The following is a 27,756-nucleotide window of genomic DNA, read 5'->3' on the forward strand; positions in this document are numbered from 1 at the left end:
ACACTTGAAAAAAGAGTCGGTGATATCTACTGAATTCAAATGTACCCAGCATTTTCTTCTGTGGTGTATAAAGGACATTTTGATCTTTGAATAAAAGGGAATATAACTAAAGATTTGCAAGTTTCATATCCAATAATGCTTAGATTTTGGTCTAAAATAAGCATATTGCTAGAATTCAGTCTTTCCCATTTTTTAATAGCTCCCTGTTTTGTGTTAACAATATCCCAGAATAGAAGCGAATGACACAATTATACACAATGCAACACAAAAATTTTGTAGTCATTTCATGGGCTTGACTTCAGAGATGGGAGAAATTGATTAATAGGTATCAATATGTTTTAAATTTGCGAGTACCTAAGTCTTTTCACTTCAAGTCAGTGTTATCTGGTTGGGTTTTAAACTTTTCTGATCAGTGGAAAATCACCTGGCCACCTCACCTGTCCACACACCTCCTAGTCTCAAGCACTGATTCCATAGCCAGTATTCTCAAAACAACATGTGTGCGTTTTTGAGTGTGTGTGCAGAGATGTGTAGCAACAGTGTTACCAGTACTTCAGCTCACTACATATGACCCTGAGACCCCTGTACACTCAGATGAAGTCATTCTTCAATTACTTGCAGGGAAAACTCTGCCATGACCGTGGACCTGAGTGAAGTCCCCGTAAAGGACGGCTCGGAAGAGGGCAGATGGAGGGAAGCAGTGATCGGTGCAGGAGCTGCAATTTCCCCAATTTCCTGAGTCGGAAGCAGCTTAAAATGTTCCTTTGCTGGTAGCCACAAAGTCTGGCAGTGACGAGGAGTAACTCACCCCTTCTGCCCTTTCCTCAGAACGCCTTGATCTACTCTTATCCTGAGGGTAACCAATGTCATGACATGTCTGCGGCCTTCCTTATCACCGCTGCTAATAACACATTCCCGCCTGGAGACAGCACCATGAGCACAATTTTAAATAGTCTCTTCTGGCACAAAATGATTTTGTAAAGCAGACTCCGTCGTTGAGGCAAATACTCACAAATGTGCCAGCGATAACTCCAGAAGTCACTTGACGACATTAAGATAAAACCTTATTACTGACCACTCTCTCTCACTCTTTTTTTTCCCCCCTCCTACTACATCTTGCATTTTAACATAAGACCTTCAGAGACATCCTTGTACTACCAGTCTCTCTACTCGGGGATAATGCTGAAGAAAGCAGACATTAATCTGAGTGAGAAAAGAAGTCCCATAGACACAAAGGTTCTCTAAGAAAACAATGAGAGCTGGGGAGTTGGGGCTGGAAAAGGGTCAGTTAAAACAAACCTTCCCAAAGTATGCAAAAAATGAGAGCCTTGGAAAATGAAGACGTGTTTTCTGAATAATAAAGCTGATACTTATTCTGCGGCAGTAAAATATACAAACAGGCTAGTTCAGCCTCTGCCTCACCTGAAAAAAATCTGCAAAGAGGACAAAATTGACAGGGTCACAGCCTCCCTCTTATCCGTGGTAGAAAGTACTGAAGGAGAAAGGGTAGAATGGCCCCATTCAAACGATAAAGCTAACAAGGGGAACTATCCTCCAAGAGGTAAAGAGTAAGCATGCAGCAAAAAAAGTAGGTGAGTTTAAGGGGAAATGCCCTCTTCCAGAGAGCAGAGAAATGAAAATGCATGCAAACACACCCAGGAATTCTAGTAAACCTTATCACTTCCACACATTTGCTGGGAATCATGTGCTGGGTTATAATGAACAAATACTCACACGAAAACAATTCAAATACTGCAAAATATTCCTGACCAATTCCAATGCAGTAACTGATTTTACTAACACTTTAATTTAGGCATCTGAAATTATCTATTTCCTTTCTTTTACAACCCAGTGTATTCATTAAAGGAAATGCTGTGTTTCTTTTTATTTTCATTTTATAAAACTTCTCTGGAATTCAGATCTGCACGGTACGCTCTTCATTACAAATAATAGGGAAAGTGTGTGTTATCCAATTGGAAAGCCACATTCTACTGGTTTCTGATTTCTCACTCCACCCTGACACTCTTCTGTCCTTTGTGACGAAATGCAGGAGAAAAATTTTATGTCATTGCTATCAGGGTAACTGGAGAGTGTTTCTTAATGCCTATTCCTGTGAAAAAGTAGTTTTCCATCGTTTGCTTAAATCCCAACTTCAACACTACACAATGACCACCTATGAAGTTGTGTGTGTGTGTGTGTGTGTGTGTGTGTGTGTACACATAAGTTTTGGAACTGGCAAATATATTTCTGCAAATGATTATTTACCAATAACAAAATGAGTAAGCGATGAAGATCAATGGGAACATTAAAATAATTTGTAAAAGTAATCCACACACCATCTTTTGTCCCCAATATAGAGTATTACAGACATTTAATAATATAATTTTATTATTAAAGGCATCACTCATTCAAATTATCGAGTATAATGTTAATACTACAATGCTGGAATCAGAGAAAAAATGATTTATTGGCATGATTCCAAAATCCATATAAATTCCAGGCTCTCATTTACTCATTGCTTCACAAAACAATGATTTTTTTAGCTATATAGAGACAGACAGAGAAGGAGAGCACTGGGGGAGGGGCAGAGGAAGGAGGAGAGAGAGAATCTTAAGTAGGCTCTGTACCCATGCACAGCCTGAAGCCGTGTTCCAACTCACTACTCTGAGATCATGTCCTGAGTCAAAATCGAGAGTCAGAGACTTAACTGACTGAGCCACCCAGGTGTCCCTGAACAACTATTTTTTAAAAGCTTTATGAGTTTGGGGCTCCTGGGTGGCTCAGTGAGTGAAAGCCTCTGCCTTTGGCTCAGGTTATGATCCCAGAGTCCTGGGATTGAGCCCCGTATGGGACCCTCTGTTCAGCAGGGAGCCTGCTTCCTCCTCTCTCTCTCTGCCTGCCTCTCTGCCTACTTGTGATCTCTGCCTGTCAAATAAATAAATAAAATCTTAAAAAAAAGTTTTAGGAGTTAGAAAAACACAGTATACCAAGAAGACACAGTCCACACCGACAGAATAATAGAAGAGGCAGCATCTAACTTTCATTGGCCACAAATTAGGGTAGCCCCTGGCTAATCACTTTATACAGTGCCTCACTTAATTATTAGAGCAATGTTACAAGGAAGATACTATTATTAATCTTAATTTACAGCTGAGAAAACTGAAGCATATACAACTTAAATAGCTTGGTAGGAATGATCACAGATAGGATCTCTACAAAAACTATCTCAGGAACTCTCAATCACCATGCCCTAGTGCACTGGTAATAGATCTAAAATATTTCACAGACTTTTAATATATTGAGCTAAACCATAGAAAACAGAGATGGCCAAATATCTTAGCACAGCTGCCTTCACTATGTAGTTAGAAACCTTCTTTCTGGCATCTAATTTAAAATGTATAATTTCTTGTGCAATGCACTCTGTCAGTGGCACGGGTTGTGCATAGTTATATGAGGAGTCTTGGCAGGACAAGGCTGTGTAGATTGTCTGGGACTCATACATAATTGCAGTGATGGAGGCTCGAGCTGCTCTTCAATGCACCCCATGCTCACCTCCAAATATGCTGATCATCAACTTACCAGCTGTGGCAATTATTTGATATACTTTTTTTTAATACTTAAAAGAATTGTATTTGTTTGAGATATTCCTGTTATCTGGATTTTTTAAACCTGGGTGGCTCAGTGGGTTAAGTCTCTGCTTTTGGCTCAGGTTATGATCCTAGGGTCCTGGGATGGAGCTCTACGTTGGGCTCTAGCCCTGCATTGCTCAGTGGGGAGCCTGTTTCCCCCACTCTCTCTGCCTGCCTCTCTGCCTATTTGTGATCTCTATGTCAAATAAATAAAAACTTAAAAAAAAATTAAACCTTTAATATGGCATCTGCTGTAGTATGAGACCTCCAGGATAATCATATACTAATTACGGTCTTTCTTCCTATTACCTATTTTAACACTCTATAGGGAAAGCATGATCTAGATACAAGATTGACTTTCACTTTCTAGATTTTTTTTTAAAGTTTTTTATTTATTTGACAGAGAGATCACAAGTAGGCAAAGAGGTAGGCAGATAGAAATGGGGAAGCAGGCTCCCTGCTGAGCAGAGAACTCAACGTGGGGCTCGATCCCAGGACCCTGAGATCATGACCTGAGCTGAAGGCAAAGGCTTAATTAACCCTCTGAGCCACCCAGGCGCCCCAGATTTTTTTTTTTTTAAATCAACCTACACAAAGAAAACAAAAGCAGCAGCAGCAGAATCAGAAGAAGGAGAAGAATGAGGAGAGGGAAGAAGAGAGGATGATGGAGGAGAAGGAACTACTTTTCATAATTTATTCATTAAGTTCCTAACAGCAAAGGATAGACTGATCAATGAAGTTCATATTTCATATGCATCCAACAAATGCTAAGCATTCTTTAGAATTCAGTGATACATAACGTCTTCCCATGAAGATTTCCATGAAATTCCCACCTATCCAGTAATGATGATCACGGCCTCATACTTACTTCCTCTATAATGCTCACACTACTCTGTAATCATTTTGTTGGCTATCTTTCCCACCACACTGTGAACTCCTTGGAGGCAGTAGATGTGTCTTACTTATCCTTATATATACTCTTTGTTCCACCTCAAGGATTTGGCAAGTTATTGTAGCTCAAGAAATGATTGTTTAACTAAAAGATGTAAATCAGTATCCTGTAGATAGTCTAAATGTTTCAAAATGTTTTCCATAAAACATTCTCCTGAAATTTTACCTTTGTGATGTGTTGGAGGTTTGAAGGAAAGGCAAAAATAGGAAAAATTTAGAAAAATAATAATAAAAATAGGTATCTGTTGATTGAAATCTACCTGCCAGGTATTCTGCAAACGGTTTCAAGAACTACATTTACTTTCCCAACAACCTCACGCAAAGAGAACATTTATTATATACACCTGAGAGAACAGAAAACTGAGATGTACATGATTTCTCTGAGAAAGGATAGTCAGCTCAGAAGTTGTGAGACTGGGTATCAAACAGATCAGCCCTACTCCAAAACACGCTCTCAGCTGGCGTTTTTATTTCCTCCTTGGCAAATGGTGACCCTTTTGGTGTTTAAACCTAGCTAAGGAGCTTGAAATGAAGCCAAGGAAAGGCTCACTAAGCAAGACTGTAAAAAGACAGCAGAGGTATGGAGGAGTAGAGCTATAACGGGATGTCCACAAACCAGAAACTAGACCCACAAGCTGAGAGTAGAACCCATAAATAAATCTCTTCTCACTGCAGCAAGCATTCACTGTGCGCCTCTGTGTTCCAAGTCAGTACTGGCCCCTGACACAAAGCCAAATAAGACACACTACAAGCCCTGGAGGGTCTCACAGTGTAATAGATTTTTACTCCACAGCGTCACTGGACAATATGTTAGCCACTGGCCACATATGGCTACTTAATTTAAACTGTAATTAAAATTAAATAAAACTAAAAATTCTGTCCCTTTATCCCTCTCATCACATTTCAAATGCTCAATATCTACGTGTGGCTACTTGTTACACAGAACAGAGTAGATATACAGTATTTCATGCACTGCAGAAAATTTTATTGGACATGATTGCTCTCGACAACTTATCTTGCTCTTGTAGCAAGGAGGCAAATGCCAACTATGCCTCTTTGGGCAGGATATTTAGCCTCTCTGTACCACAGTTTCTAATCTCTCTACAAAAGGAACATAATTATAATGCTTGCCTTTGAGGGCATTATAAGAATTATTTTCACTAGTTCACATAAACATTTGGAGCACCTACTTAGTTGGTATGTGCCCAATAAATATTAGGCTTGAAAATTATTGTCATAGAGATCACTAATGATGTTATTTATAATCTTGAAAAGCGCATGATAAACCCTGAGAAAAGAGTGTCCCCTTTCCATTTCACAAATGAGAATTGCTAAATTTTATGAGAAATTACCCAGACAAATCAGATTTACCTGAGAGGGACAGTGAATGTACAACTCATGCAGAACACTTGTGCTCTTACACACGCTCGACCACTATGGCACAGATCTTCGGGCATTTATATACTAAATATATTAATGTATGTTATGACATGTATGATATAATAAACACTGTATAAGTAAACTAAAACATATGTGATAAATAATAATTATATTAAAAAGCACACTAGCAACAGATACTACTTATCCACAGAATCAAGAATTATTTAAACTGGGCTTGGCTGTAAAACAGATAATTCAAAGAAAATTTCGCCATCCATACCTTTTCAACTGCATTTGGAAGTTAATAGGCTGGTTTCACTCAGGACATAAACATATCTAAATTACATCTAGATATCTGGGATAGAGTCTTCACAATGGAAGGTACTGGAAGGGAATAGTAAAGAGTCCCAGTGGGTCTTCCATAGAACACTGGAGATGCAGACACATTGAGTAAATAAGACAGATGCCATGGATCCACTCTGCATTCATCTTAAAGTAATTCATTGAGTACGATGTTGAGTACACTGTACTAATTTATAGGGTGAACAACTGAAATTCACATACCAATATATATTTATAAATATTGCTTAATTAATATACTGCATTTGAAAGAATTTTGCTACCAGAACTGTTATATATACATTATTCATTCAAGAGAAATTTTGTTTGATCCTCATAGAAAATTAGATACTACTCTAACACTGATAATGAAGCTTCTCACATGCATAATAATGAAAATAGTGAGGAATTATTGTGTGCTTATTCTATTCCTAAGACTTTAGATTGTATTATATAAAATCCATGTAGAAACAACAAATGCAAAACAAAAACCGTTAATAGATAGGTTTGATTCTGCTACTTGCTAGCTAGGTTAACATGAGTACCTTATTCAATCTTCCCGAGGCTCTGCACTCCTATTGGGATAATTCCACCTACCTCTATATTTTTAGTGAGGATTAAAGTAGGTAATGAATATGAAGCACTAAGTATATTGTACATCCTATATCACTTAATAATTAAAAACTAAAATTTCAAAGAATGGTATAAAACATGTCCCTCACAAAAATCATATAAAATAGGTATTATTGTTTCTTATTTGCAAGTGAGGAACTGAGGATCACAAATCTAAAAGAGCATATCCAAGCTCAAAGCTGTTAAAATGATACCTGGTGAAATTAACCATTTACCTCTAGATCTGGCACATACTTTCCATTGTCCTTAAAATAATACTACATGTTGCCGTGAGGCAATTTTTTTTTAAATGTTAATGTAATGCTGAGAAACAGGATATATAAATTCAAAATGTCTACAGGCAAGGAGTGAAAAAAAACATGGGAAAAAATTCCATATCCTGGCAACCCTCATTTTATATCTCTAGCTTGGATCTTCACCCTGGATTCCAGGCTTGTATCCAAATACTCTCATGATACCAAGGCTCAAATGTCTGATAATTCCCTAAAAATTAATATCCCCCAAGCCAAATTCTTGATCTTACTATTTCTAATTTCCACCTGCATTGTCTTTTTCTCTACCTGGAAATTCCATTCCCCAGTTGCTCAACCCAAAGCCCTTGAGTTACTCATGATTTCCTGCCTTCTCTTAGACCCCATATTTAATCACATCATAATGTATCAGGAACCCAATCGCTCCCTAATTCCTAAATCTTCTACTTCTCCTTTTTAAAGACTTATTTATTTATTTATCTGAGAGAGAGCATGTAAGAGTGATGTGGAGGGGGGGGAGGAGAGAGTCTCAATCAGGCTACCCAATGAGCAGAGAGCCCAATGTGGGGTCCAACTCACAACCCTGAGATCCTGACCTGAGCCAAAACCAAAAGACTTAACGAATGAGCCACCCAGGCGCCCCTCCCTACTCCTCTCTTAATCTCTTCCCAGTACAGAATTGAAATGATTCTTCCAACTCTTTAAAAGAAAAAGTCAATGCCCTGAGAACAATCTGTAAGATCACCAGTCTTCTGAATACTTACTCTCCTTTCATTAACTCTCTACCTTCAAATCACAGGACGGAGCCTTGCTCACTTGACTACACTCATCTCTTCTATGTTCTATCCATACTAGAGGCAGGGTCCCACGCAGGATTATGCACTGCTTGTTGCTTCTTCTGCCTTCCATACTCTCCTCATCCAGCCAGGAAGGTCAAAATTACAGCTTCTTTACGTCTTTGCTCGCCATCTCTCACTCAACTTTTCTCTTGCCGTCCTATTTAAAATCACAGTCCTGGGGCGCCTGGGTGGCTCAGTGGGTTAAAGCCTCTGCCTTCATCTCAGGTCATGATCCCAGGGTCCTGGGATCGAGCCCCACATTGGGCTCTCTACTCAGTGGGGAGCCTGCTTCCTCCTCTCTCTCTCTGCCTGCCTCTCTGCCTACTTGTGGTCTCTGTCTGTCAAATAAATAAATAAAAATCTTAAAAAAAAATAAAATAAATAAAATAAAATCACAGTCCTTTCTACCCATACACACACTCCTTATTCCTCTTCTCATTCTTATTTTTCCATAGAGAGATAGATAGATATCACCCTCTGAGGAACAGGATAAGGTAGGAAAGGACACAGCATGAGATTTATTCTCTATTTCCCATTAAGAAATTGCAATCTCCATGAGAGCCCAAAATTCGTATGTTTTATTAATTTCTTTATCCACAATGCCAAGAATAATGGCTCAAACATTACAGGAGTTTAATAAGTATTTCATGAATGAATGAGTGAATACACAAGGCAAAAAGTTGTTACAGTGGTTGAGTGCTATTTTATGCTCCTTATTTTTCTCTTTTTTAATATGAGCAATAATTCTTTTTATTTTAAATGTCATGGTTTCATAAATGATAGATTTTTTTGAGTTTCCATCATTGTGCCTATAATATTTCATTTCTGTTTCCTGTCTTGATTTTGGAGCTCTGCTTTTGGCAAGCAATAGAAGAATCTAAAAATGTCCATTGTTTGAAAACAAACATGTAATGATAAACGTAGTACTAATTCGTGATTTACACACAGCGGTAGTAACAAGAGCAGAGCAATCATTCACTGGGGACCTTTTATGAATTTTGGATCCTGGCTGATCTTCTATTTGTGTTGGTTTATGTGACACTCAGAAAAAATCCTACCAAATGTCCGTTATTAACAAGAGATGCAAAGTGAGGTGCAGAGATCCTAGATAATTGGCTATGGTTATGGAATTAGTAATTGAGAAGCTGGCATGTTAACACTAACAAGACCTTATCTATGCAGTTCACAGCATCTTTATGTCCAAACATTAAAGTACAGTATATTGAAAACAATTTAATTTGCTCAATGCAAACTTGTTAACACAATTGACTATCATATGGATTGAACATAATCAAAAGAATTACAGTTTTCCTATATACTTACTAGAGTAAGGTTTTAAAAGTAATCATGGCTCTCAAGTGAACTCCCCTGTTTGAGCCAAAGTATTTTATTCTTTGCCTGCACGTATTTTCTGCTGCTGCTACAGGTCTTGTAGGATAAGCAAGTGACTCTTTACACTGCCTTTCTTTCTGGAGAGTGGCCTTACTGCCTTGAAAAGGACTCATAATCACTCCATTACCTTCCCTTAGATATGTTTGCCAGACTCCTTAGGGAGGCTTTGAAATTCTGACACTTTGTGTTAAGTGCAGTGAGTTTGCCAAAAATACTCTTTGTTGGGGAAGCTGAGGACTTTTTTATTTACTTATGGACACAGCATGGTTTATAGCCTCCCAGAGTGAGGAAATGGAAAAGGAAAACAGCCAATACAAAATCAAAACCAGCTAGTTGATAAAGTAAGTTTAGTTTGTAAAAAAAAAAAAAAAAAAAAAAAGAGAGAGAGAGAGAGAGAGAGAGGGAGAGAGGTAGGGAAACTCTGAAACATGAAACTCCTTCAGAAGTAATCAAACTGGCTTAAGTGGAAATGATATTTATTGAGTACCTATTGTGTGTCAAACCTTGTATAAAGTACCTGTGTAGGTTTTACAGCATGTCTTTGGATGCGGGGGGGGGGGGGGGGGGGGGGGGAATCACTGATGTCCATATTATTCCCACATTAAAAAAAAAATTGTTTTTTTGGCAGGAGCACTGTGTTGGAAGAGTTTAAATACTTATTCAAAATCAACTGCTTAGAGGCACCTGGGTGCTTAATCGGTTAAGTGTCTGCTTTCAGCTCAAGTCATGAGTCTTGGGATTGAGCCCCACATTGGGCTCCTCTCTTCCTCTCCCTTCTTTTCCCTCCCTCTTCCTCCCTTTCCCTCTCTCCATCACCCCACTTCTCCCTCTCTCCCTCTGAAATTAAAAAAAAAAAAAAATCAACTGCTTACTTGTCTCATTTTCAAAATTGTGAGCCTTCAGATTCAAGTCTACAAATGAAAGGGGAATGCTGATGATAAGAACACTGTTTACTGGTATGTAATGTACTCTTTCCCCCCCCTTTTCTCTTCACCCTTTTATGCCTTGCTTCCTCTAATCATACTACAATAACACTTTTTCTAGGGTTCTGGAAGGATAGGAAACCTTGTAAAAGTAATACTGGTGAAACCCTCCTCTTGCTGATCAAATACTTCACATTTGCTTAATAATGATAAACTTTCCATTAAATTTCAATTTATCAAGTGTGCCATGCCAAAGTTCTTTAAAATAGAAGCTAAGGCCAAGAAGGAGTAACAGGACAGATTTATCATTTCACTAAAAATAAAAACAATGAACAAAGTCAATGAAGCACTTTTTTCCAGCCATGCACATAAGGTGGCACAGGACAGTGATATATGAAAGAGGTGAATTCTAGGATTATCCCCAGGTTATGGCCTAGTAGCGATTTCAGATGCAGTACTGAGAAGGACCCAGTCAGAGCCCACCAATGCCACTAAGTTGAGAACATGGATATCAGAGTCAGGTGTATGGTGTGAGGCCTGAAATTAAGATCTAATATTATGTACTGCCTTTATATCTGGTGAAACTGAGAGGTTCTCAAATAGTATAGCCACAAGTTCACCTCCCACTTCTGCACTCATGGATCAGATCTCCTAGCCAAACCATCTTCAGGCTTGCAGTGGAATAGTGGGTTCCACTGACAGCTCCTGGAATTATCCAACAAACCAATTATATTTTTTTCATAGGAACTGGGGGGTTACCATACCCTCTCAGTACTACAAAGCCTGCCTCCCATAGCCTCTGGTTGTTCACTGCTCCCAGGAGCCACCTCTGTAAGGCCCTGTGTGGTGTGCTCCATCCCCTCCTCCACACTGTGAATATATATGACTATTAACACATGTGACTATGGTCAGTCTCCTCTGTCCAGTGTTGGGTGACACAGGTTTGGTTACCCTCAAAGGTCTAGGGTGAAAATCCCTTCCTGACCAATGGGGTAAATAGGAGGTAATTAAAAGCAGGAGGCCACGATGGGAAAGGTTTGCAGATCACAGTACTGGAGAGAAGTAATTTTACACAGAAGAAAAGCAATGGGAATGTTGGAGCATTTCTCTAAATCTTTGCCTCATCAATGATAAACATACATATAGGCAAGACTACTTGAGAGCAGAAAAAGAATCATGCAACCAGAAAGTTAAATCCTCACAATTCACAGGAAATCAGAATATTTAGAAAACTCCATATATCTCAGCAGGAGGGCAAAATCAGATGTAGGTTAGTCTAATCTAAGGATACTTATCATATAACCTAAAAGCAAACTCAAAAGAGTATCTTTCAAGGTAATTGAACTATTTTCTAGCATAAAATTCAAGAATATTGGGGCGCCTGGGTGGCTCAGTGGGTTAAAGCCTCTGCCTTCGGCTCGGGTCATGATCCCAGGGTCCTGGGATCGAGCCCCACATCGGGCTCTCTGCTCAGCGGGGAGCCTGCTTCCTCCTCTCTCTGACTGCCTCTCTGCCTACCTGTAATCTCTGTCTGTCAAATAAATAAATAAAATCTTAAAAAAAAAAATTCAAGAATATTTAAAGATATACAGAAGTATCCAGTAACAACAAATTTAAAGGTCATAGCATAGGATACTTCATCAAAAACTGCCAGTTAAACAAAGAATCAGGAAGATCTGATCCTTAAAGGGAAAAAAAAAAAAGCAATGGAAAGAGACCAAGAAACAACCAGATACATGCATACCTCCTTTTATCGCACTTCATAAATAATTGCATTTTTTACAAATCGAAGGTTTGGGGCAATGTTCCATCAAGTAAATCTGTTGGCACCATTTTTCCAACAGTGTTCATTCACTTCAAGTCTTTGTGTCACATTTTGGTAATTCTCACAATATTTTAAACTTTTTCATCACTACGTTTGCTATGGTGATTTGTGATCTGTAATTATGACTTCCTGGAATGGTTACATTTATATTATATTTATTTATATTATTTTATATTTATAATTTTATTAAGTATTTTGCATTAAGGCATTTTAACTTAATTTTTAAATTAATATGTACACTTTCTTTAAGACACAATGCTACTGCACACTTAACAGACTATAGTATAGTATAAACACAACTTTATATGCATTGGGAACCAAAAATTTTATTTGACTCACTTTACTGTGATTCACTTTTCCGAGGTATTCTGAAACTGAACTTGAAATACGTCCAACATATGCCTACAGAATTACTACACAAGGACATTAAAGATGTTATGATTAAACTTCTGTTATGTTCAAGAAGAAACGGGAAACATTAAAAATGTTAAGTAGCAACATAAATATGCAAAACAAATTAAGCTTCTAGACCTGAAAACTATAGTGTCTGCCTTGAAAAACACAGTGGTTTTCATTGACAGAGTAGATGCTTCAGGAGAAAAGATTTATGAACCTAAAGACATAGCAATAGAATCTAGGCAAAATGCAACACAGAGAGGAAAAAGACAAAAAAATAAAGAATATGTCTTCAGTGAGCTATGGGATAACTACAAGTGGACTACTACCTGTGTAACTGGAGTCAAAGGAAAATAAATCAGGGCAGGATAATATAAAGAAATAAAACAAAAATTAAAAAACACATTATTTCAGGAAATAATGGCTGCTGTTCTTCCAAACTTAATGAAAACTATAAGCCCACAAGAACCAATAAGAACCACAAGAACCAATAAGCTTGATAAATCCCAAGTACAAGAAACAAAGAAAACAACGCAATAGCATATCTTAAGCCAATTGTTCAGTTATTATGACAAAGGCAAAGTCTTGGAAGTAGCTACAGAAAAGTAGTAGATTTTTTTTAACTTTTTTTTTTTAAAGATTTTATTTATTTATTGACAGTAGTAGGCAGAGAGACAGGCAGAGAGACAGGGAGGAGCAGGCTCCCCACTAAGCAAAGAGCCCGATGTGGGGCTCGATCCCAGGACCCTGAGATCATGACCTGAGCTGAAGGCAGAGGCTTAACCCTCTGAGCCACCCAGGCGCCCCAAAAGTAGTAGATTTTAAATAAAAGAATGAAGAATGTTAGATTTCTCATTGGAAACAATGCAAACCAGAACAGAACAACAATTCTACTAAAGAAAACGGTCAACCTAGAATTAACATAGAAAAATATGCCTCCAAAATGATGAAATAAAGACTTTCTCTGATATATAAAGCTAAAAGAATTCATTACCAGCAAGCCTATGCTGCAGGAAAATGCTAAAGGAGTTCTTCATACAGAAAGAAAATTATAGCAGATGGAAATACATATCTACAGAAAGCAATTAAGGGCACCAAAAATTATAAATATGTGGTAATTATAACATATTTTCCTCTTTTTATTTTTTTCCTTCTTTTTAATACCTATAAAAGGAATCAAATGTGTACAGTAAAAAACGATAACTGTTTTGTAAGACCTATAACATATTTAGAATTTACATGTATGACAACAATGTTACCAAGGCCAGCAGGGAGGAACAGAAGTATACAGGAAGTTATATAATATTACTTAAGTTAAACTTAAAGATGTTCAATGAGAAATGATGAAGACTTCTCAAAAGGACACAAAAGCATATTGATGGGACTCCCATTCTGAAAAAATATGAGCATCTAAATAAATTATATTATAATCCATTAAATCAATTATGACACCATGAATTCATACTGATGCAAAAAGTGGGCAAAAGTAATTAGGGAAGAAGGAAAGCTCTTCTTTTATTTTATCCCTAGATTTCCTACTTTCCTGATGTATGAGGCATTTTTTTTAACCAATCATACACATGGATATTGTTCTGTAGACCCAGTCTATATTCCACTTTCTGTTATAAATTGGTAAGCTAGTTCAATAATATGAAAGGCTCATTAAACTGCACAAACTACTTGATTGAAGGCATGAAACAAAACTTTATATATATTTGGAATTTTTGTTATTGCTTTTATTGATTTAGAAACACAATTTGATTTTTCATTTGCTTAGACTTTCTTTGTCTATATATTTACAATCTTTATGAAAATTCTGTTTTCATGATAGGCATAGTCAGTTTTGAAATCCAAGGGGAAAAAAGCATATGATTTTGATAAACAGATAACTCAATTGACTCTTTAAACTTTTAAAATGCAGCTATGTGTTCAACATTAGTACTGAACTTGATCTATTTGGGAATTTTTGAATCTAGAAATAACTACTTATGCGTGAAACTCCCAGATATGTGTCCACTCCCTTCCCCCCATAATTGACAGAGATGTTTATTACTTCTCAACAAGAAAATAAAACTAACTACTACTCTCTTAAGAACCAGCTACAGAAATAAGGTAGAAAAAAATTTTTTAGTCTCTCTTGTTCTTTATATCAGCTACCACATATATTGCAAAGATAGCTATTCCAGTAAAATATAACAAAAACTTTGGACAATAGAGCCTTATTTATTATTTAGGGCATATAATACATTTCAGGTACACCTATTTTGGAAAAAAATTTAAAAAAAAAAACGCTATCAGAGAGTAAGTAACAGAACTCAATTTCCTTCCTTCCAACCATCCCACTTATTGAGTGCCAAATATGTGCCAAAAACTACTGCAGGTTCAAAATGTAAACTCCTTATATTCAAGTTTCATATGCTGACTATCACCATCTCACCTTACAAAAAATTCTAGTAACATTTTATGGTCAGAATTAAATATGGATTATTTTCTTAAATCTACAAAAATTGCTAAGTATAATCTAAGTATTAGACTAACAATAAATAGTAGAATTAAAATAATTAAGAATGACTGCTGATAGAAGTTTTAATTAATACAGGTTCTGGGATTTACTTACAGACAGCTACTAGACATAACTTAGAAAATTATCTTCAAAGAATAAAAAAATAAATGAAAGCCTTAAGAAGAATAAAGTGATCTTTATTACCTCAGGAAAAGAAATTACTTGGTTTTCACCCTGGATATATTTTAATATGAAATGGCAGAAGGTGAAGACATGCTGTTGTCTGAACCAAGAAGCTAAGGATTTTCAAGTTTAAAATTTATTACAGGTGGTTGCCATAAGACAACTCTATCATAGATAAAGGAAAGGAAAATTTATATTTTCTTTAGTTGTTTTTTACTATAAAATCACTGTATCGGGGCACCTGGGTGGCTCAGTGGGTTAAAGCCTCTGCCTTCGGCTCAGGTCATGATCCCAGTGTCCTGGGATCGAGCCCCACATCGGGCTCTCTGCTCTGGGGGGAGCCTGCTTCCTCCTCATTCTCTCTCTCTCTCTCTCTCTCTCTGCCTGCCTCTCTGCCTACTTGTGATCTCTGTCAAATAAATAAAAATAAAAAATCTAAAAAAAAAAAAAAAATCACTGTATCTCTCCTTCATCAACAAAACACATTTCTACACTCTCTGTTTTAAGGCCCCCCCCTTTTTTTTTTAAGATTTTATTTATTTATTTGAGAGAGACAGAAAGACTGACAGAGGGGAGAGGAACAAGGAGACTCAGCACTGAGCACAGAGCCCATACTTAAGGCTTTTGTTTGTTTTAAACAGATTCAATTAACAATATGGTTAACTTAATCATAATAGTTCATACCAGCATGGCAGTACTGAACTTTTCCAGATAAAATAATCATAGACCTTGATAATCCTCAACATGCTCCTTTAAAAAGTCAAACCTTCTAAGCCAAAAATAGGATTTATTTGGTTATTACACAGTAAACATGTTCTCAAAATTTGAACATTACAATTAAAGGTAACAACAATAAAAAAAAAAACCAGTAATCCAAAAGCCGCAAGCTTGTCTCCAGGATAATTTCAAGAAGGATTAAAGTTAAAAACACACAAAGAGAACAAAGAGTATTAAAATATCAAGCTCCATCAGATGACATGAAGGAAGCTATATTAAAAACATGAAAAATCAAAATGTAAAAACGTACTTGCCCCTTATTTAATAACATGGAAAATCATCCAAGTTACGAATAGTGCGTTCGCTTCTGGAGCCTAGCAAATCCTTTATTTATTTATCTGCTTATTTTGTTCATAGTAGCATAGACTTCTAAAACCTTCATGCCTTTAGAGATTTGGGTCAACAAGAGGACCAGGATGATTATGATGTGCACACAGACAACCGGATATATGCAAGGGGTAAAATCCCCAGTCTCATTTCCCCCAATGAACAAAACAGTGCACAGGACAGGGAGGGAACAGAGAGACCCGAAGAAGCCAGGGCAGAGCATGTGGGAAATGTATTTGAAACACAGAATTACAGAAAGCTAATACTTCCTTGAGATAGTCCTAGGGCCATGCTTTCGATAACAAAGACAGAATCATCCAGATCAATGATTCACAGGTGTGATTACCAAATGGGCATCCCACTGAGCATTGAGAGGCCGTGTGCAATAAATACATGAACATGAGACTTTATGTATCTGTGTGTGTGTTCAGCCTAGGGGGAGGAGTTAGGTAGGACATCTGAATTGGGGTAGTTCCTGATTAAGCAAAACACGAAGTTCTCAGAAACTGCGCTGAACCTGTTTCGTGTATCAGAAGAGGATTGGGGGATGAGCACTTATTTGGCCACCAAACTCCTTTTCAGGTGAATCCTCTGACCCAGCTAATGTTAATAACTCCATTTCTGTCTGGAGCTTTTATATCTGCTGTGCTCTCTGAAAACATCCTTTGTCCCAGATTTTTGTTAGAGTCACTCAGGCTTCATTTCACGTATTTTCCCTCACCAACCTATCTAGAGACCCCGGAATCATTCCCACCCCAAGGGCTCTAACGCATGACTCTGCTTCATTTAATTCGTAGTACTCATCACTAGGTAAAAATACCTCAAAAAGAAGTGCCTTCCCTGCTGAACTGATCTGCCCTCACTTACAATACAACCTCTTCGACTGCAGGAATTTTTATTATTTTATTTAATAGATGCTCTATACTCAACTCCTATTAGGTGACCAGTAAATGTGTATTGAACCGTATCAACCAGAATTCAGGACAGTTTTTATTACAAAGTAACCTGCCCAGACTAGAACAGAAAAGATTTACGGAGATCCAATATGCCCAGATATGTAATGAGAACCATTTTACTCCATGTTAATTTGACAGTAAATATAGATAACAGACCACATGGGGGTATATAGCCAAGTTCCAAAACCATTATCTAATTCTTTCTTGCTAGGAAACTGAGAAGAATGGTGAGCCAATGTAGTTGAGAAAGTGGTGTCCAGATTGCACAATGAATACATTATCTCAGTGCTGGTCTGGTCTGTCTTCTCCTTTTTAATGTGTCCTCAAGTGCTGTGCTGTCCTGGTGTGTCCTACAACTTGGCTTCTTTCAGGCTTCAGAATCCTAGTTACTAGCATGACTTATGCCTGGTCTTCTAATTGATCACAGTATTCTTCCAGTTTGCAATGTTTATCGATTGATCACTATCGTGTTTGCTCAACTAACACACTTTGTCACCCACTACGATATATTCTCTTTTTCTAATCTAGTGACTTTCAACCTTACTTGCACATTAGAATCAACTGGGGAGCTTTTAAAGGTAATACTGCCAAAGCCCCATTCTAGAGCATTAAATCAGAAAAGGGGTGGTGGGGGGGGCATTGCTATGTCGTTTTTGAAAGCTCCCAAGGCAATTGTAATGTGCAGCCAAGGTTTAGACCTAAGGCTTGAACCCGAGTGCCATGGCTCAGCAACTCCTCTCTCTCTCTCTCTCTCTGTCATGCTGCAGAGAGAGAGGTTTATATTCTACTCCTCTGGTGGCAACTGCCATTCCCCAGGTAGATCTCAGGCAATAAGGAGTGCCCTACTATGAAAAGAAGTCGATACCATGCTATGTCATGTTTGCACGAATATATGCATGTATATATGTAGCCTAACATCTCTCAAGATGGTTTCATAGCAAATCATTAATACATCCATCTATCCACATATCTGTTCATAACTCTGGATCTTTTCAGAGATGCTGTACTTCAGACGAGAGTTACCTCACCTCCTTCCAGGTGAGACATTGTGGGGGAGGAAGCCTCTTCCAAAATGCTCCCAAAGGGGCACCTGAGTGGCTCAGTGGATTAAGCCTCTGCCTTTGGCTCAGGTCATGATCTCAGGGTCCTGGGATGCAGGGAGCCTGCTTTTCTCCTCTTTCTGCCTGCTGCTCTGCCTACTTGTGATCCCCCTCTTTCTGTCAAATGAATACATAAAATCTTAAAAAAATATATATGCTCCCAGGAAATTTCTATAGATAAATTTGTGAAAGAGGCTTAAATGCTTCATTTTAACTGGAATAAATTCTGCCTAATAAACATTATAATGGGCAGATAATCTCTCACTATAACCAGTCATCTTCCTATAACCTGTTTATTTAAAAAAAAAAGTTTTTAGGCTGGGGACATTTCTTGTTATAAATCCCCCACTGTTATTAGTATACATAAATGTAAACTATTTTTAAACATATTATCATTGCCAACTTTAAAATTATATTCAGGATATACTGGAACATGTGACAATTGTAAAACAAAATGAAAGCAACTTAAAATAAATTTTGAAATAATGACACTAACAGAAAACTGTTAAAATAATGAGGGCCAGAGGACAATTCCCAAATCCTATCTCCCTTTCCTGAGGAAAGCACAGGAAAGTTCAGGGTATGTTTTCTGGGGCAGGGGGGTGGTGGGGGGATGTCCTTATGCATTTACAAATACAAGTAAACACATCGTCACTATATTATGAACATAACTGGTTTTTGTTTGCTAACTCTTCCCCAATTGTTATGTGTGTTCTCGATCATTCCAGTACCAAGATGGTGAGATGCTCTCTGCCTCTAGACCCTTACATAGCTCAGTGTTGGAGCATTAATTCATGCCAAAACTCACAAGAAAACATAGCTTGAGATGAGATGCTGACGAAAAGCCCATTTGCTTCTTCAGGTAATGCCTGAATGTTTTTAATGGGACATAAATTGTTATGGTGATGGAGTCAGATGTCAATCTGATGATGGAACAAAACTTTAAGGAAAGTTCTCTGGAGCTAGAACTAAACCATCTTATTAATAGTCCTATTTTGCTGTTTTCCAAAATTGCCTGAGCAAGATCACACCCTGCTTTCTCTATATTACTCCAGAGAGGAAGGAGAAAGATCGGAGGTATACACTGGAGGCAGAAGGAGTAGAAGAAAGGATATTCTAGAATTATTTACAGATATATGGATAGATAGATATATTAGTAAATTAGTACGTTAGCACCAGAGGGGTAGAATACAAACATTATGATGTGAAATGTTGGGGTCTGGGAGTAAAAGTTCAAGAAAGAATTCTTGAGACAGGGCTCCTGGATGGCTCAGTGGGTTAAGCCTCTGCCTTTGGCTCAGGTCATGATCCCAGGATCCTGGGATGGAGCCCCACATCAGACTCTCTGCTTAGCAGGGAGCCTGCTTCCCCCTTTCTCTCTGCCTGCCTCTCTGCCTACTTGTGATGTCTGTCAAATAAATAAAATCTTAAAAAAAAAAAAAAAAAGAATTCTTAAGACATCCTTGGTTAAAAAAAAAAAAAATGTTTTGTGGGGGCGCCTGGGTGGCTCAATGGGTTAAAGCCTCTGCCTTCAGCTCAGGTCATGATCCCAGGGTCCTGGGATTGAGCCCCACATCCGGCTCTCTGCTCAGTGGGGAGCCTGCTTCCTCCTCTCTCTCTGTCTGCTTCTACTGCCTACTTGTGATCTCCGTTTGTCAAATAAATAAATCTTTAAAAAAAAAAAAAAGGTGTTTTGTGGGGCACCTGGGTAGCTCAGTGGGTTAAAGCCTCTGCCTTCAGCTCAGGTGATGATCTCAGGGTCCTAGGATCGAGCCCCGCGTTTGGCTCTCTGCTAGGGGTGACTGATTATAGATTTTTAAGTTGGAAGGGAGTTATGAGAGCCTAAGTCTCTAAGGGAATTTGGAGGAAAGGTTTCCAGGACTTTGAGGGGCTAGCTATTATTAGGATAAGGTCATTTACTACTGTCTACAAAACCTCCGTCATGAGACCCTTTAGATGATATCAGCATGTGGTCACATGTTTGGAGAATAATTACTAACATATATCTTGGGGGGGGGGGTAGAAATAAAGGAACCTTCCAAAGGGATTTCATATATTAAAGACAACACAGGATCCTAGAGGTCGGGCTAATGCCAAGCTAAGGCTGCCTTTTCCTCCAGCAAAGTATTAACATGGAGATAATGGAGTTCCTTAAGGATGGTCACTCTGCCTGTCTCAAGTATTTGTCGATGGGCTCTAAACTGTAAGGAAACTTAATTGTTTTCTTTATTTCTTTCGCCTTTGTTCTCCACATTACCATCCATATATAAAAGAACAGTTAACACTTACTTAAAATGTGTAGGGCCCTCACCCAGGCATGCTGGCACCTTGATGGAGGGCTTCCCGCCTCTAGAACTTGACTGGGTTCGAGACGGCAACGTAAAAAGAACCTAAACTCACTTCATACCACAGACAAACCAAATCTGCATCTGAAACTCCTCCGTGAAAGAAGGTCCACACAAAAGCAAGTACAAAAGCCTGAGGCACAATCTCACCACAGACCGCCCACCCCACCCCCACCCGCGTCCAAAACCACCTACAGTCAGAACTGAACTCAGAACCTGCAACTTCCCGCTGAATGCAAAGGGTTGGAACCCCACACCAGTTGCCCCAACTTTTAAGACCAGCTGCTGGGGGAAGAGCCCCCAAAACACTTGACTTTGAAAACCCGGATGGGTCCAGGCCACAAGACCCACAAGGCTACGTAAGAATCTGAGAACCGCGGACTCACCTGCCCCAGGGCTCGGCGCAGTGGCGGCAGGTCCCCAGGCGTCCAGACTGTTGTGAAAGACGCTCATTTGCTAATCTGAAAGCTTCCGCGCGGGAGGAGAGGAGGCCTGTAATTTAACACCCATTTAGGGGATGCTGGTGGAAGGACAGCAACTCCACGCTCTCCTCGTGCCGGGCTCTAGCAGGCACCACCATCTTTATAACTCTGGGCCCCTCCCCCTGCCAGGTGCCATCCATCATCCACATACGGGCAATTCCTTCCTCCCTAAGATGCTCATTAGCTGATAGGTTGACTGTTAGGCATAAATTACACTGCAAAGGAAAACCTCCTCTCAGTGGACTAAAGTTTTGAGACTTCATAGACTATTCTTAAAACTAGTTACACTCTTGGGGTCCCAGGATGGTTCAGTGGGTTGGGCCTCTGCCTTCGGCTCTGGTCGGGGATCCCGGGATGGAGGCCCACATCAGGATCTCTGCTCAGGTAGCCTGCTACACCCCACCCCTCTCTCTGCCTGCCCCTCTGCCTGCTTGTGATCTCTCTCTGTCAAATAAATTAAATCTTAAAAACAAAAACAACACAAAACTAGTTACATTCTTAAGTCTGAACAGACTGAAGAAAAGGCTTAAATATTTATAATAATCATAAGCAGGGGTGCCTGGGTGACTCAGTCCCTTAAGTGTCTGACTCTCCGTTCTGGCTCAGTCCCTGATCTCAGGTTAGGGAGATCAAACACAGCCCCTGGGTCTGTGAAAAATGGGGAAAATCTAGTTGAAGAGCCTCTCCTCTCCTTCTGTCCCTACTTACACCACCCACTCCCCAAGCCCACCCCCCCCAAGCTGGTGCACGCAAGTGCTTGCCCAGGCATGCATGCTCTCTCTCCCTCTCTCTCAAATAAATCTTTAAAATAAATAAATAAATAAATAAATAAATAAATAAATAATTTTTTAAAAGTAGGTAATAATTTCTGTATGTTCTTCCAGGAGAGCATAGTTTGCTTAGTATTTTAAATCGAAGTGTAGAAACTATAAATGTGTAATTAGCACAGGTCTTCCCATTTTTCTGGTTCACTGGATCATCTAGGAAAGGCCTACAGAATGTTTTCCAAAATGTTCTGGAGAATGACTGGATTCATATTCTTGTCACTTTGAAAAAAAATGGCCTCGTTGATGGAGCAGTCTCTTGTATCCTTGGTCAGCACTTGATGTGATGATTCCTAAAACGTGAGCCTTCCTGGCTCCCTCAGCTTGTTCCAGTCCAGCCCTGCCCATTGCTCTCTGTGGCAATTTCCAGGACTTTTGATTCAAAAAAGCTTTCTCTGAGGCAGGAGTTTCTATTTGTCCAGAATGCAAACTGTTAAATAAAATCTTTTGCGCTGAAAAGAAAAAAAAAGATTTCTCCAGCATGCTGGGCACATCACCCAACCTCTCTCTCTCTCCTGGTCCACCTCCCCATACACTGACCCCAATCCTGACCTCTTCTTACTGTTGTCCTCCTCCAACTTGTCTTCTATGCCATTCTACTTAGTACACCTCTCTTCCCCATACCTATCACCCTTAGCCCCAGCCCAAGGTCCTCATACCCCTGGCCCTGTCCTCTCTACAATGAGGGGCAGTACACGGCCACCATGCCCATCGAGCATCCAGTGGGTTTCAATCCTACCTGAAGAGCTTCTGCATCAGGTCAATCAACTCCACCCAGATCAGAACGCTAAAGCTGGAAGGGCTGAACATCCTAGTTAATGAAACTAGAATCTTTACTGTCCTATAGAAGTTCCAGACCTATAGTCACAACATGGACAAGGACTTTACGGCATCATGATCCTGGTGCAGCCACTATTTTAATGTGATGAGCTATTCATCACAGAGTCAGTGGTCATCATTAAGAAGCTGCTGCAAATGCAGCCAGCACAGCCTTAGGATGTCAGAAGTTGGCAAAGCTCACATTAACACCTAGGAACTCCTGGCCTGAGCCAGCATCCTGTGGCTCATTGGGGAATACAGTGAGCATGTCTCCAATATTCACCTGATGTCCTGGGAAAAATGGCCAAGTCCCTCACAGCAGAGCAAGACATCCACAAACTCCAGGTTATCAACCTGGCAGCCAAGCTCTACCTGACCAAACCCAAGCAGACCAAACTGTTGACCCAGTATATGCTAAATCTGTCCAAGTCCCAGCAGAACTGTGATATCTGTGACCTGTCACCTGGCAGTTTATCCTCTCTTCAGAGTAGGGTGGAGCCCTCAGCCACCATGCCAAGAAGCTCTTCCTGGCACCCAAACCAGCCCCAGGCTTGGAGTCATCCTTCAAAGACCAGACCACTTCCAGCTGGACTCATTATCCCACCCATTAAATGCCAAGGCCACAGGCTACCTAGAGCTCCCACACCAGCCAGAGGAAGCTCCAGACACATCTGCGTGCAATGTGGAGGTACCTAAATGGACCAAGTGCTCAAACTGGGAGAAGAGGAAGGAGACGAGGAGGAGTGAGGCCCCACAGAGTCCACAGATAGACTCCCAGAATCCAAGAGTGAGTCACTCAGTGAGAGGGCAGCAGCTAGAGCAGCCAAAGACTCCAGCAGTGAGTCTAATAATGAAGACCACGATGAGGGTGAAGAGAAAGGGAGAAGGAGGGAGAGTGAATACAATGAGAGGAAGAGGAAAAGAGGAAGATGAAGAAGATGCCAGAAGGACAAGGAGAAGGCTTGTCTTTGGATGAGGGCAGAGATTCCAGCTGTAGCTCATCAGAGTTGGAGATGATATTTGATCCCAAGGAAGGGCAGGAGGAATCTGGCTCCTGAGAAGAAGGAGGAAAAGAAGCAGGAAGAGGAGGAGAAGAAGAAAAACCTCCCAGTGGATCATGGACTCCTGCAGCCAAAGAAATATCTTTGTTTGATCCAGAGAACTTCCCCCTCCTACTGTCCACCTTGTGTCTCCCACCATGGCTGTGTTCACCTGCCTGGCTGCTGACATGGGAGGTGTGACAGTCACAGACTCTTCCCTGATGCCCTTGCTGCTGAATCCACTGTCAGGGGTTGGAAGGCAGGAGCAGCTGCACCTTGTAGCTGGTGAGGGGCTGGCTGTGGATTAGACCTTCCACAGCTTGCATTTGTCCTGGCGGGCCCCATATAGTATCTGTGCATACCCACTGCTCCAAGAACTCCCATATCCCCATCAAGGGCCTGCATGTGGTCACCCTTAAACTGTCTTCTGGCATTAGCATGCTGAAATTGAGTCCCTAGTACCCAGAGAATCTGCCACTGCTTCATGGGCATTAATTTCTGTGACTCAACCTAGTGCTCAACTTCCAGCTGCGAATCCAAAGCCAACAGTTCCACATCTCCATTCAGCCACCCAATGAGTAGTGGCCCCTGTGTTCATGAGTGAGAATGAGTTCAAGAAGGTACGGGGAAAGCAGATGGACATGAATGAAAACAGAGAAGCTGAAATTGCCAGATACCTGTTGGAAGTGACCACACGGTGGTACAAAAGTGCCTGCATGGATAATGTCCTTTGTGGGACATCTGCCAAGTACAGGTTTGAAGGGAGGAAGGGAGGATGCTGAGTAGTGAGAGCTTGGTCCTGCTGACCCTGGACACCCTGCCTGCTGGAGCTGCCTAGCTGACAGTCAACAGGGCTTAGTCTCTCTTTCTTTCTCTCTCTCTCTCCTTTTTTCTCACATCAGATAGCATACAAGGGAACCTCTCTCCCTTTGGTCATGACCACAGTCCGCCTCCCAATTCCCCTGCCCATGAATTCCTAAAACCTGTGCAGAGGGAGACAACAGCTGCTCCCTTCAGTCATCCCAGCCTTCTGTAGCTATTTATGTAGCAAAATCTCAGTATTCTCCCGGATATAAAACATATATGATATATGATACCTAGATTTATTGTGGCCATTTTGCAATATATACAAATACCAATTATCATCCTGTACACCTGAAGCTAATATAATGGTGCATGTCAGGTATATCTCAATACAAAAAAAAAAAATACATAAAATAAAATGTGTATTTCTGGGCTATAGTTCAGGAACACTGAATCAGAGTGGGGCAAGCCTAGAAATCTTCCTTTAAAAAGTGTCCAAGATGGTGGCACCTGGCTGGCTCAGTGGGTTAAGCCTCTGCCTTTGGCTCAGGTCATGATCTCAGGGTCCTGGGTTTGAGTCTAGCATCGGGCTCTCTGCTCAGCAGGGAGCCTGATTCCCTTCCTCTCTCTCTCCCTGCCTCTCTGCCTACTTGTAGATCTCTGTCTGTCAAATAAATAAATAAAATCTTTAAAAAAAAAAGTGTCCAAGATTATTTTAAAGCAGAGTAAAGTTTTAAAAAGGCTAATAGTATGCCTTAGAACCCTCCAGTTTCAGCAGGACACCCTCTCCATCCTGGGCTCTTCCACATTGGACCAGCCTTTCTGGTAAACGGGTACTGAGACACCTGAAAAAGTCACCGAGAAGGAAAATGCCTTCTGTCTCTGGAGCCTGCTCCTTCTACAGGAGCTAACTGACAATAATCAACCAAATGAGTTCTACTAAGACCAGCTCAGGAGAGGCAGTTCTCAAAACTCAAAGAAGAGGGGGCACCTGGGTGGCTCAGTGGGTTAAGCCTCTGCCTTCGGCTCAGGTCATGATCTCAGAGTCCTGCAATCAAGCCCCACATCAGGCTCTCTGCTCAGCAGGGAGCCTACTTCCCCTTCTCTCTCTGCCTGCCTCTCTGCCTACTTGTGATCTCTCTGTCAAATAAATAAATAAAATCTTAAAAAAAAAAAAACTCAAAGAAGAGTGAGATTTCTAGCTTAATGGAGTTTATAATCTGATAGAAGACAAGGCTACACATAAGTTACGTAAGGACAAAAAGAATATATAATCACCTTAATTCCTTGGGTAATTGTTTTAACTTTTACATCTACTTTTTTTTTTAAGATTTTATTTATTTATTTGAGAGCACCAGAGAGGGAGAGCACAGAGGGAGCATGAGACTCTGAGAGAACCAGGCTCCTGCTGAGCAGAGAGCCTGATGTGAGGCCTGATCCCAGAACCTTGAGATCATGACCCGAGCAGAAGGCAACAGCTCACCCCACTGAGACACCCAGGCACCCCTTACATCTACTTTGACTATAGAGGTGGAAACTTGGAAGAGTATTCTAATCTGTAGTCCAGGATTTTCCATTAAATATCCTAAATGCATAACCATAATTTAGTCTGGATCTTCTAGTCTCTTGTCTAGAAATTTCTTTTCTTTAACAGCCTATAAATCTAGAATTAAAAGCTATGTTGCCTTTAAAATATCCTGGATTATTTTCTCAAATCATTAAAAGATTCCAGAAATTCCATTATTTTGAAATCTTCTATTGCTTTTGATAAGACAGCTGTTATTTTTTCATTAATTCACTCAAAGTAATAAACTGAGAGTAATCTATATTCTAGGATACTAAAGATCACTAAAACTTAGTCCCTGTTCTTATGGGCCTGAGAGAGAAGGCAGATATATAAATGATCATGATCATATGTTCCAGTTTTAGAATATATATATCACTATATAGAATATATCTTGTCCCCTTTCCTTGGCAGATAATGATTTTAACAGGCATGAAAATGACTGAAATTAGTACACAGAAAATAGTTCTATCTGAGTTGGGTGGAGAGGGAGCACATATTTTAAGGCAGCAAGGATATGGGCAGGTGACAGATAAGGCAAAGAATCTTATTTTAGCAATGCAGAAGTAAAGGACCTGTAATGATCTACTCAGTGAAAGGAATGTGCTCCTTAAATAGTCGCTATCTGACATGCTTTTTCCATTTGATAACTAGATTAACCGTGACACAATAGGATTTAGGGCATGCGGAGGGAAGGAAGAAGAGCTCTCAACACAGAACAGAAATAGGGCTAGAGTTCCGGGTTGCCTTGCCCCACCAACCAGAGATATGTCATTTGTGAACGAAAGCACCCATCAAAGAATTTCCACGTGAGATCCTGGGATGACTTCGTTTGTCACCCAGGCTCCATCTAGCTGTGGCAGGAGTCTCAGATGCTAATTGCCACCATGAGTTCCGAGATTCACACACTGAACACTATGACATAATCCTGGAAGAAGACAAGGAGATTGGGGAAGACAGATCTCTTCAGTCCTGCTGTGAGAGTAGAGAAAAGCAAATCCAAAATGAACTTGACAATTTTCCCTTTAATTGATTTAAATTAGGAATTCCTCCAACATCCAAACTGTTTTCTAATTAAGTTCGATATGAATGATGGCCCATGTTGTAGGTGGATGAAAGGTGAGTTTTCTAAAATAATAATGAATTAGGGATGTAATCTAGTTTTGTGGAGGAGTAATCCATGTGATTCAGATGACATCTTTTAATACTGGGGGGGCTGGGGGGAAGGAAGGTGGCAGTGATTAGATTATTTGAGATTTTAATAAAATGATAGATCCTACTCAAAAACCCTTCCAAATGCTAAGGTTCATGTTAAAAATAATTTTGATGAGATTTATTTTTATTCATTTTAAAAACTGATATGTGCTCATGAGAAAATATTTGGGATACAGAAAATAGAAAAATAGGGAAAAAAAAGAGTACCTATCATGTCGGATGCAATCACTAATAATTTTATAACATTTTCGGTATACAG

At 39.7% G+C, this 27,756-nt stretch overlaps 1 pseudogene; it reads left to right on the top strand.

Moving 5' to 3' along the window:
• Positions 1-24,773, top strand: part of LOC125088531 (AP-3 complex subunit beta-2-like) — a 71,800-nt pseudogene extending 47,027 nt beyond the window's left edge.
• The last annotated feature ends 2,983 nt before the right edge of the window (positions 24,774-27,756 follow it).

This window comes from Lutra lutra, chromosome 17 (assembly GCF_902655055.1).
Source record: "Lutra lutra chromosome 17, mLutLut1.2, whole genome shotgun sequence".
In the NCBI taxonomy this organism is placed as follows: Eukaryota; Metazoa; Chordata; class Mammalia; order Carnivora; family Mustelidae; genus Lutra; species Lutra lutra.